Genomic DNA, 12,725 nt, shown 5'->3' with positions numbered 1-12,725 from the left:
GAAGTTTTGAAATTACCTGACCCCAAAACTATATAGCTGAGAAAACTGTTAATGGCTGAGGAGCATTTCAGTCCTGTGATAATTTCAAGCCAGCAGAGACTAAATATCCTCTGGTGGCTGTTCAACAGTCTCCATGAAATAGGCTTGTGGCTCCTATGGACAAATGCTCTTATCACAAAAACACTGCCAGATTTGAATGGCATCCTTCTTAGCAGCCGTGCCAGATGATATAGGCCTCTGAAACAGAACTCGCCTTCTTGATCCTGACCTTCACAGAAGAGGGGTTAGGCATATTATTAGGGCTGAGGATGCTTACATTACAGCTGATAGCTGCACAGAAAAATTGTGTTGTCTTAGTTCCTTCTGTCAACACAGTATCTTTTGGACTTGACAGATTTGTTACCCAGAGACTCCTAAGAAAAAACCAACACAACAAACGGATGTATCAAAGCGGAAAGGCTAAAGGATTACAAACTTTTGGTAGACTAAAGGTCTGGTTTCTCAAGTCTACTAAGGAATACTAAGCTATATGGCCAACACATTGTGCAAAACGTATTAACATAGGATTAAGGAATAGACAAAATGTATTAAAACTCTGAATTGTAAGAAGAAGATACACGCCTATTTGACAACGAAAACAAAGGCAGATGCCCCCAAAGTGTTTTATGCTACAAATCAGTCCTGTCCTGCCTTTCCTTCATCAAGCTGAAATAAATTCAGGCAGTCAGACCAGACAGTGTTCTCTGAAAGATTGCTGGTCTGGGGACCAGAAGCACGGTGCATAACATCCCCGGGATCCATACGGTGCTCTCTAGTACTTAATTCAAGCCATGGCTCTCATCTACTGTTTCCTGTCCAGGTACGGGGAGAGATTAGCTCATTACTCAAAGCAATTAAAAATATTCACAGAAGTACAAACCTAAGTTGAGATAGCGAAGGAAAATAAGGAGCTGTCACAGGAGAGAAAGAAGGAAGGCAGGTAGAAAATTTATTCGGAGTTATAGCTATTATTTGTAGGAATTTTGGGCTTGGTAGAGGAGAGTATGAGAGAAAGCATGAATGCTTATCTAGTGTTTGGTCATCTACCCAGGAAGGTAGAAGAAATACACAAAGAGCAGAGAGAATCATCAAAACTGCAGGTCAGCAAACAAGATATTTATAGCATTTGTTGGATAGACTATCCTGAGAGGCGCTATTTAGCTGCAAGATTTCTCTTTAAAGAAGAGAGGAAACTGATTACTCCCACATTTAAGAAACATTTGAATGAGACAGATGACAGGATGGATTCTGTCCAGACTGAAGAGCTGAAGTGTCCCAAGATATGAGATGGTCAAGATCAGGCTGGTAGAGAACAGGTCACTATTTATGTTATTTTCAAGCATCCGTAACTGATAAACTTTAACAGCGAAGTTTGGGTAGAAAAAAACATCCTTTGCTAAGCATGTATCCCTTATTTGCATTTTAGATGGCTCCTAAACATGAGGCTCACAGACACATCTGGAATAGACTGTATGCAAAGGACTGCTATGGCTGCTATTTGGGAAGTACTTTTTTAGGGTTTGGGGCAGCTGGGACACTGAGCTGCACCATAACAGAACCTGAGACAAAAAGTCTGAGCCAAAGAATGTGTCTTGGAGCCCCAGAGCTTAAAAAAAAAAAAAAAAAAAAAAAAAAAAAGACAAGAAAAAAAAAAAAAGACAAGAAAAAAAAAAGTAGGAGGCATCCAGCATGGGAAAAAAAACACAGAATGGAAAATTTTAGCCTAGTGGTTAGAGTTTGGCTGTGTTATAAGCAATATAAAACAAGTTCTCTTAAGGGAAAGCGTCAAGCAACTTTGATGACATGGATGCCAAAGAATTCTACAAATTATGGTCTGAGACTCTGGAGGTGCTGAGTAATGACTTACACCAGCATTACCATAGAATTTGCTGTAAGGAATGAACAAGACTGTCATACCTAATTAAAACTGTAGGGTAATTTTAGACAGGAGGAATATACTAGAAGCTGCAAACTAGAAGCTGGCAAATCGTCAGAACTGAAAGACCATAATTTTTTAAATGATCGCAATTGGTCCGGACACTTGATTACAAGTTTTGTTCAAAAGAAAATACATAAAAACAAAACTTTCCATGTAAGTATTTGGAAAACAAGATGTGTCTGAGGAAACTATGATTCATTCCAGGTTAGATAACTGCAGCACACGTATGCTGGAGAGAAGTGGGCCAAGTTCTGTTCTCACAGCATTGTGTAGACTCGGTTGAAGCCATGAGCAGAACGGGGGTGAAACTTTTCATCATATGGCACTCTTTGTCACTAGAGATGGACATAACCTAATTACACTATATTAACACAGTAGATTTCTTCAAGATATACTATTACATGATAGATAAAAAATGAAGTCTAAGAAAGCTGACCATTTTTCTCAGTCCTCCAAGTTATAAGCAGAATAATTACCCTTCTCTACTTATGCCATTTGTTTCCCACCCAGTATTGCTCTATCTGGTGGGGTGGAGAAAAGGAATCCACTGATCTTTTTCATATTCATTTCCCAGTGTTAATTAATCATTATTACTTGGAAGCTGTTTTGGCCATCAGACAGGATAGCCAGGGGCTAATCTTAAATCTGCCCTTGTGTCATTGTGGCCAGATTCAGCCCACTTTCTCTTTCTTTGCCATGTGAATAAATTCCATTTAAATCACAAAGACTAAGAGACAAGTAAGGCCTAAACATTAAGGATATTTAGGAATCTATCTCCCCATGATTTTAATAAGAATTAGGCTTCTAAATGTTCAATGATTTCTACTTACGGGGAGTTAAGATAGTGAAATCCAGTCATCTGAGCTACTTTATGTATGTGGGTAATAGATTTATGAGTCTAAATACAATTTTCAAAGGTGACTTAGGCATTCACATCAAAATGTATTGGAAGTTAGTAAAATTTTGGCTGTAAACCACCTGGGGACTTCAGAATGTTTTACCTGTGTTAACTTACGTAGCAATTACTTTCAATTAAATTAACATCTGAGGTGCCAAAGGCATTTTTGCAATTGGCATTTAGTTGCTTCTAACAATTTATTCACTAAGTGGCTTGAGTTAACCTGCTTTGAGTGCCTTCTTCTTAGTGGTAAATGAGGACAGAGATTCTGCTTCATTTGTGCAAAGTGATTTAGGTTCTTTCAGATGTATTGCATTACCAAGATGAGAAATGATTTTCATTCAACCCCTTTGCTGGCAAAAAGGAGGCAGGTTATGAACTACCTTAAACAGGGAAGAGTGGCAACAGATTCAGATAATCCCAACCCGACTGCTCTTCTCTCAAAACTTTTTCAGCCTTTACCAACAAGGAACCAGCAAAGGGCACAGATTTATATGACACCTACTCAGGGTATTGAATCTGAGATGTAGAGTATTGCCATACCCCTTTCTTCTGGATGCACTGCACCTGCTCTGTATATAAACTAGAATTTAATCCTAGCAGAAGATGAAGACAATAATTTACTAGAGAATCCCTCAGTTCAAAGGAGGCCAAACTGAGCCACTGCCATGATGGGAAAAATGGTAAAACAGGAGGCTGTTTCAGCTGAAATTCAGCAGAGCTCTGTAAATGATCTGAGGGGGCAGAGAGGCTACAGTGACATAGCAGAGACATGTCTCTGACATAGCAGAGACAGATTACAGCAAAATTAAATTGAGGATTTTAGTGGATATAATTGTTGTTTTTATATATTAATGAACAACAATAATACGTGATTCTAAACTGAATACCAGGTTTGACATTTAATCTGAGCGCTCGTACTATCCATAAATGTTCATAAACGTCACAAGACCCCAACCCTTTGATTGAATTACAATCCAGTATGCAATTTAGGAAACATGGATTAATCTACATAGATTTATATTTCTCCAGGTTACATTGTTATTTGTTGATTTATACCCTTTCCCCTTAAGTGTTCTTTTCATCGAGAATCCAGGAAAATACATGCAAATCTTTAATAGGAGAGCAAAGGAGAGCAGCTCAAGATCCAGCGACTAGCAGCAGATGGAAACTTAGTTCAGTGAAACCTATACTAATTATCATTCGCTTTTTGAAATCACCTCTGCTAATGGCCAGCAAGATCTTAGTCCCTGTGATATCTCCTATTACCTCCGCATTAACTCTTACTACAGCCAACAATCACCTAACAAGTTTCTTGGCAAAGCTGTGCAATTAAACTGCCTTTCAATCATCTTGCTGAGGAATCCAGAAATGGAAACTGCTTTAGTATTACAAGTTAATTGCAAAAATGCAAAGGAAGGCAGTTAAATGTTATGTTACCATCCATCTCTGGGGCTCCCAGCACAAGAAATACATGAACCTGATAAAGCGGGTCCAGAAGAGAGCCACAAAGATGATGAGAGGGCTGGAGCACCTCTCCTATGAAGAAAGCCTGAGAGAGCTGGGGTTCCTTAGCCTAGAGAAGGCTCTGGGGAGACCTCATTGTGGTCTTTCAAAACTTAAAGGGGGCTTATAAGAAAGATGAAGAGAGACTTTTAACTGGGATAATAAATCACTAATAAAAGTGATAGGACAAGGCTTAATTGTTTTAAACTAAAAGAGGGTAGGTTTAGATTAGGAAGGAATTCTTGTCATGAGGGTGGTGAGGCACTGGCACTGGCTGCCCAGAGAAGCTGTGGGTGCTCCATCCCTGGAGGTGTTCAGGGCCAGGCTGGATGGGGCTTTGGGCAACCATGGCAGGGGTTGGGACTGGGTGGGCCTTGAGGTCCCTTCCAACCCAAACCATTCTCTGATTCTGTGATACCAAATGTACGAGAACATCTTAGCCACAGATGTCACATGTGAGGTAGGGAACTACATCAAACAAAGTGACATGTAGATGAAAATGATCTTAAATATCTTCTTTTCCTTCCTTCCTTCATTCCTTCTTTCCTCTTTCCTATCTTTCTCTCTCTCTCTTTCTTTCTCTCTGGTCATGCTGCTTGAGGTGACCACCTCTTTTACCAACCAAAATATCTAGAATTCCATTGCCATCTATATTAATAAGCTTCACTGCACAATGGTATCTGCTTGGGGACTGATAATGACACCTACTTAAACAATGTGTTAAAGCACGGAACAAACCAAAAGGCCAACCAGGCAGTAGCACTTCCTGACATCCTCAGAAGCCCTATCCTGCTCCCTTTGAAATCAACAGTTTTCTCAAAGGATTATATAGGCCAATTCCCGTTTTCCTCTGCATTTTTACTTCTATGTGCCTATGAGAAGAGGGACAATGCCACAGTGCAGCCCTTGTAGTTGTGAATTCATTCATTCATACATACATATATTAAGAGAAGGACTGGCTGCTTTATCTAATTAGAAGGGAAATAAGCATCACTCTGTTGACTTAGTGCTAGGGAAGCGATGAACTGAAGAGATGGTTTTACAAGTGACAGCTTACTCCAGTGAGGGAGAAAGCACAAATGGAAGAGGGTACTGCAAATTGGGCTTGAGGGGCAGTTATATGGTCATGTATCAAGTGTTAGCCTACTGCACTGGAGAATCAAAATAAAATGATTTTTAAAAAATGACAAGGATTATTTGTAAGTGTTAGAATTATGGTATATTACACTGGAATGTAATTTCACATGCACTTTGGTTATGAATCATTTAAAAAAATTGAATGTACTCCTTACTAAACGTGTGCACACTCCTTTTAATGAAATAAAAAAAAAACAAAAAAACAAAAAAACAACAACTAGTGGTTTTGCAGAGAATGTAACAGAGACCCGAGAACAATTTTGAATCACAATTAATGAGGATATGCCCATTACTCGTTTTCCAAAGATTGTTTAGATTGTTTGTTTAGAAGATACAGTCCACAAAAGGTAACAGAAAGGGTTAACTGGTTTCTTATTCCTCCCTTAAACTAGAAGACAGAAAGCCTTGCTGTTTACCTTATCACATATTCTAATGGGTTTATGAATAGCTATATCTTATGTTTTCTTTAATTAGTATGTAAGTAACTACTTAAAATAGTTGTTAAATCTGGACCAGAAAGCGTAATAAAAGGAGAGTAGTGATTTTGTTTTTCAATTAAAAATAGCTAAAATGTTAGCCTTGTCTTTTTCAAATTAAGAAATATGCAATGGGCAAGGGATACTTTAAATATGTGCTATGCATGCACGCACACACAAATGCTTTTATAAACCAGAAACTTCACGGACCCTTAACTAGAAAATACAAAAGAAGTCTTGAAGGAATAGATTTTTCAACACACATTGCTTGCCAGGAGGACTGGATAATATTATATTTTGATAAGACCAAAGAAATTAATCCAAAGTTTGGACTTTTATGTTTCTGTAAGCTAATTCAAAAAGACATCAAGTCAAAGAGCTGTCTCGTTCTGTCGCTAACTCAGCCCAAAATAAGTCCTACCAGCTGTTCTCAGTGAAAACAATGAGGTAGATGAAATAAGAAAAGGACTCTCTTACATTTGCAGACTGAACTCTAATTAACATCCATCAGAGGTCTCCAGCTCCCCAAGAAGAACTTCAGTCAAGAAAGGTCTCTATATAAAGCACCTCTGAGGAAAACATCTTTCAAAGAAGAGCAGGAGAACTCTCAGAAGCAACATCACATTACAGCTTCAACAGCAGCTGCTGTGAGGTTCAGGGTGAGAGCAAAATGAGCAAAAAGCCACTCCCCTCCCCCCCCAAAAAGAAGGGTTAAATATATAGTTGTTTTAAAATTTAAATGTAGCATTTTGAGCGTGCATCTTGACCTAAAGATGGCATGAAATGTTATTATGATTAATTTTCAGTAACTCTGACTACTGACTGTGTCTTTGAGGATTTTGTAAAAATAAGGGAAACCAGGACGTTGGGTTGGCAGGTACCTCCCAGCACAGCCTGGCAGGAGAAGGAAGCTGCCCACCACCACCCATCTTGTGCCAGGACACTGCTGTGCACCACTGCCCCAGAGACAGGCACAGCCAAGCAGGTGCAGTGCTTCTCATGTGCCTGGGGACTAAATCTGGGAAACAATAGCTAGGAATGGAAACAGATTACCTGGACATGAGCGGCCACCACCAGAATAACCCATACTGCCTATGTCTGAGTGCCCAGGGGTGCTGTGCTGTAGCATATCTTCTGCTTCCCCGCTTGGAGGTTTGCAGCTCCAGTGCACAGTCCACATTCCCTTCGCCCTTTCTTAAGTACCTGTCCTGAATTCAGCGGTGCCCAAAAAGCTGGACTACACGGTACAAGAAAGTACAGTCAAATAACACCAAACTATTTAAGCAGCCTACACTTGAGTAACTGAAATGTTAAGCTGAAAAAGTATGGTACTAGGAACCAAATGCATCTGTATTAATAAAAGCAATTAGTGAAGTTTGGCTTGTTGTCTCCTATTAATAATGAGATAATTGCTCTAAACTCTAGTGATACATATAAATAGGTTACTGATATGAGGAAGTGACCCTGGAAAATGAGTTTAAGTTATTGGTTGGGAGCTTTCTGTTGCTAATTACTTTCTTTCTGGGTATTGATGTTCCTCTAGGATGATCTGATAAATCTAGCAATGTTGTGATCACTCCTCTAAATGGTATCTTTGGATCATGCGTGGTCCCAAGAGCCATGACACTCCAGTGTACTTTACGTAATTTATTTCCAAAGTGAGACGTGCTGACTCTCCATAATATTTCTTTCATTTTAACATCTGACTAACATTCAATTTGGGACATAAGTACTCCGATATATCATTTTTCCCTGAAGGCACTGCAGATCAGAACTAAAGGGCACTGAGTTTGCGAGCACCACGAGGCTCAGATAACGGGGTGGGCACTGCGAAGCTTGGCTGAGGGAAGCTGCAAGGGAACTGGAGGGCAGTGCAGAGCTCTCAGAAGCCCCAGCCTGGGGTTATGCTGAACCTGAAAAATCCACCTTGCTCTCTTTGGAGAGAGCTGTGTACTCTGTATAGTGTTTTAGGACTTGAATATGAGGGTGTCTGTGAAATCAGGAACCAAGTGGCAGCAAGATCATTATGGAAAAGTGTAACGATGTCAAATCCCTAATCACAATCATTTAAAGAAAATGTCAGGATGTTTTCCTAACGGCCTACCCAGAAGAGAAATCATGACGTGAATATATGAAGACCTATAGGAAAATGCTAACCTGACAGATACCAGGAGGAGCAAAGCCTTGAACGGTACCATACGGCTTGTGCTCTCTTCTTTACAATTTGTACAGCCTCAAACATACACCGTGTTCTTGTGACAGGATGCAATGCTTGGAACTAGACAAAAAGCATTACAGAAAATATTTCGTTTTCCTTTAAACCCCTACAGGCCCACTGAAGTCACCAGGGTTATGCAGCTGCGCCGGTGTGTGCAGTAGTAAGCCCTCAGCATCTATAAAAACAGGTGAAATATGTGCCTTCTGAATTTTCCAGAAGGATGTCCAACATTTTTTTTTTTTTTTTCCTAAAAGGCCATAATCAATACTTTGGAATTTATTTTTCACCTGCTTCTTTTCACTCTATGCCTATTAAAGTAAATCAAAACTACCATATAAAGACCCACTAAAACAGCTTCTGGGAACAATACTCTTCATTTTATATTCGGTATGAGAACAGCGTACTCTATAGCATGCAGTTAGTTTTGTGACACGTGCCCTGAAAATTGAGTTTCAGGGGAACTAAATGTTTCGTTGCCTTTTTAGATGGGGATGGGTGCTTGAAGAGGCAAGAATGTAGTCTTTTATCACCGAATCTGATTCCTCTTAACATTGAATCCGATACCATTTTATAGGATCCTGTCCCTAAATTTAAGTGTTACTGCAGATTTATCTAAACAACCTTTCTCTTTCATTCCTTATAATAATTATTATATATAATAATTATTATTAATATTATTATTATTTTTATCATTCCTTACAGAAAGAGGGCTTTAAGTGGTGCAGCAGCCGGGTAGCTTAGATGGTCATTTCACTCCAAATCTTGAGTCTTAACCAGGGTGACCATTTGATAATTTAGAGAACAATACCAGCTATTTGGCTGAATCAATTTATTCCAAAATGTAATTGAAAAGAAAAGATGCATGTCCCAGTCAGACATAATATTAAAGTAACCACACTGTAAGTCCCTAGCAGCTTTTCTAATTGGTCTCATTATCTGAAGCGACACTGTTCCAGTCCTGAACTTCCTTTCTTGAAACACCAAAACGTTTTGAGGTATCTCAGCCTAGCAATTTAATTCAGTCAACAAGTGGAAATAATATTTATAAATGAATGGTGGGAAGGGCTTCAAGAATATCTGACTTACTTTGGGAGTTTTCCAAATTTTCCAGATTTATCCAAATCAATACAATTCATCCAGGGGGGAGCTAACGTACCTTGAAGCTCTGGAGCTCGATATGCATAGTCACCGAAGTTTTATTTACAGAAAAATATCTGCCAACGAGCTGAATGCTACATTTTGCTTTACAGAAGTCATCCTTATTCCTATTTTATGGAATGAACAAATGAAAGGATAGGAAGCTAAACTGATCTTGAAGTCGATCAATGCTAAATGATAGGAAGCACAGGAACAGCACACAGCTGCACCAGGGGAGGTTCAGACAAGACATTAGGAAAAATTTCTTTACTGTAAGAGTAGTCAAACACTGGAACAGGCTTCCTAGTGAGGTGGCTGATGCCCCGTGCCTCTCAGAGTTCAAGAGACATTTTGATGATGCCCTCAATAACATGCTTTAACTGTTGGTTAGTCCCAAAGTGGTCAGGTAGTTCGACTAGAAGATCCTGGTAGGTCCCATCCAACTGAACTACTCTATTCTATTCTGTAAAGCAAAACTGAGAAATGATCTCACATCTTCTGATGCCCAGTTTAGAGCTTTAGCCACATGAAGTGAGAATAAAAATCCTTAAGGAAACCTGAAAAGCCATCTGCATACTGCTTTCAATGAAGAAAAGCTGATCCCTTTGATTGCTGAAGCCAAGCCGAACAGCAGACACAGAGATTTCACAAAGTCTCTTAGTGGCGAGCCGTAGTTTACATTATTTATCAGCTTTCCTACAAAGCGTAAGTGTCCATTTCACAAAGACAAAACCAAAAGCAAACAGTTCCAAGAACTCATCCAAACCCAGTTTACATAGTTCATTGCATCCATTTGCTTCAGAAAAGTAAACCTGTCTTTATGGGTTGGGTTTGAATATAATCATTATACCATTTTCCCAGATCAACTGAAAATGCAACAAGTTACAGCAATCAAAAGGAAGTTCACAAGTGAGTCAGTTTAAGAAGCAGCACAATAAACTGACATTATAGTATAAGAACATGTCACTTCTATAGATGGACTCTATCTTGTAAAGCAAGTGCAAAGTTACATTCAACGTTAGTTTGGGAGACAAGTGGGTGGAGGAGGAAAGAATCAGATCCAAGGGATACTGTATAGCACAAGAGCAATGCTAGCTTTATTTTGCAACCCATTATTTTCATAAGAACATGAATCAAAGAGATAAACTATGCCAATTTCTTCATAGCTGACTTGTTACAGGATATTGTTTGAGTCTTCACTAATGACTCCTTGAGGTTGGTTATTACTGTGATTAGGAGTTGGGAGGATAGAGGTCTGAGACCTTTCAAAGGAAACATTTTGTTCAGAACTGTTACAGAAAATAAAGTCAGCATTGCAGTAACTTTAACAACCCAACCAGAATAATGGTCTGTGCATGCAGACTGCGCTTTTGCTATTTTAAATGAGGGAGATAAACTCTACATAAGATGGGAAGCCGAGATAACCAGCTATTCAGTCTTGGGGATCAGAAAGCTGTCAGCCTGAGAAATATGAGTATCTGTAGAAACACTCTGGAAAAGGAAGGATGGTGAAGTTATTAGCAGGTGGGAAAAAAAAAAAAAAAAAAAAAAAAAAGGCTTTAAAATTTGCTTTTGGTTTGTGGCAAATATAAATACATTAAGGAATCTGAGATGCTTCTGTACCTTTGGCAGCATACTGAGATTTCTCTTTATGCAAAAGCAGGGTGTATGCAATGCTATTCCGCTCTGACAGTTATCCCAAAAAGACCAGTGGTCATGCCCATCACTGAGGTCAGCATGAAAACTCCTACTGGCTTCATGAAGAACAAAGCAGAGGTAGTTCTACACTACTGCGTGCTAGTTTGTGGCAACGGCAGATAAAAAGCACTGCTTGAAGATGAGGGCAGGTTTTGTGGGATCTAGTCCCCTGCAGACTCCTTGGTCAATTTAGTCATAAAACCTTAGTATTCTCATGCCACAAACCTGAGATTATAAGAACTCAGTTCCTCAGATGGTATATTGTGAGGGGATGCATTTGAAAATTAAGAATCCTTTTCTTTCCTTATCAACTCTATTATTTACCAGTCATAGCTTTTTTCACCAGCATCTAGCACTTACCAGAACGGCAGGGGAAGGGCCGACAGTGTTTGCCCAGACTCATTTGGTACCTTAGAGACAGAGCAAGGTACCTGACAAAGGTATCATTATACCCTGGTGAAATTTCACTGGAGGATTTTGAGTTAACCATGTATTTGAGAACAACTAGGAGCTTTCCTTTGTCAAAACACCCAACAGTTTCCTTGTCAGTGCAGGTGAAACAGTGAAAAATGCTGTGGAGAGCAATGTCTTCTCTAGCCAGAACTTTTTAATACACACAGATATTAACAAACCAACCTGAGTGCTCGATGAGCTAAGCTCGTGTCAATATCCTGAAAGACCCTCCAGGAAAAGTTATGTACTAGTCTAATAAACAGATGCTATTTGCTACGATAGCTATATAGAAAATGCTTGTGCTTCCTCAAAATATGTTTTCCTGGGGAAAGGACAGAGATAAGACACACCATGTAACCTTGCAGATGATCACTGTTTTCTAGCTTCAAAGAAGGGAAACTCATGCAAGCAAACAACCGCTTCCACCCGCACCATACGAAAGCGATCACTGTGAAGGATTTAATGGAATCAGCTTGTCAAAATGATGAAGCTGAAAAAGCTTTTACAGAATATGTCCATGACAAAAAACTTTAGCATAACGTATATAGTGCAGAGTGGGTTTTGTCATGGCAAAAAGGAAGGAATATCATTAATTTAGACACTAAGTGTAAGGTTCTGCTGAAAACCTCCATGGGATAAATCACAGGAATACAGCCTTGACCAGACAAATGGAGCCAGGCAAGTCCCAGTTCTTGTTAGAAGTTATCGAAAGTGCCATTGAGTTTTTAGAGTCTGTCATCTCCGGTAGATGATAAGAAAAGGGTTGGGCTGTTTTCTTCAGATCTACAAGCATCTGGCTACAGTCTTGCTGAGGCATATACATGATTGGAATCGAAAATGAGCTCTTTTAAAAGTGCTCCTTAAAGGGACCCTATTCATACACAGTACTTTCTCCCCAAATCTTTTATGGGAAAGAAGCTCATTACGGTCACACAGACAAATGCTGTATAATCTTTCACCCTGTCCACTAGCGATGTGTTCAATCCAATTTACAGCACTTCCCGCTATTCTAGTTCTGGACTCCCCACACAGCTCTCCTAAATGCATACCCATCCTGACCCACTGCTCCCCACCTGCTGTTCTTTCAATTTCAGGCTTCCCTGGAGCACTGACTGCCATTCATGCCTAATAGCAAGGTGGAGCAACTTGATTATACAACTCTGAAAAGTAAAATTTCTGTGCCTTTTGTGCTGAAATGCCATAATTAAGATACGTATTATCGTA

General features: G+C 39.4%; 1 protein-coding gene across 36 annotated transcripts in view; it reads right to left on the bottom strand.

Moving 5' to 3' along the window:
* ZBTB20 (zinc finger and BTB domain containing 20) overlaps nt 1–12,725 on the bottom strand; it is a 522,330-nt gene that overhangs the window by 140,787 nt on the left and 368,818 nt on the right. The gene's annotated exons all lie outside the window — the stretch shown is intronic.

Source organism: Anas platyrhynchos, chromosome 1, assembly GCF_047663525.1.
Source record: "Anas platyrhynchos isolate ZD024472 breed Pekin duck chromosome 1, IASCAAS_PekinDuck_T2T, whole genome shotgun sequence".
NCBI lineage: Eukaryota > Metazoa > Chordata > Aves > Anseriformes > Anatidae > Anas > Anas platyrhynchos.
The sequence above is the reverse complement of the archived record's forward strand: the minus strand, read 5'-3'. Positions and strand labels throughout refer to the sequence as shown.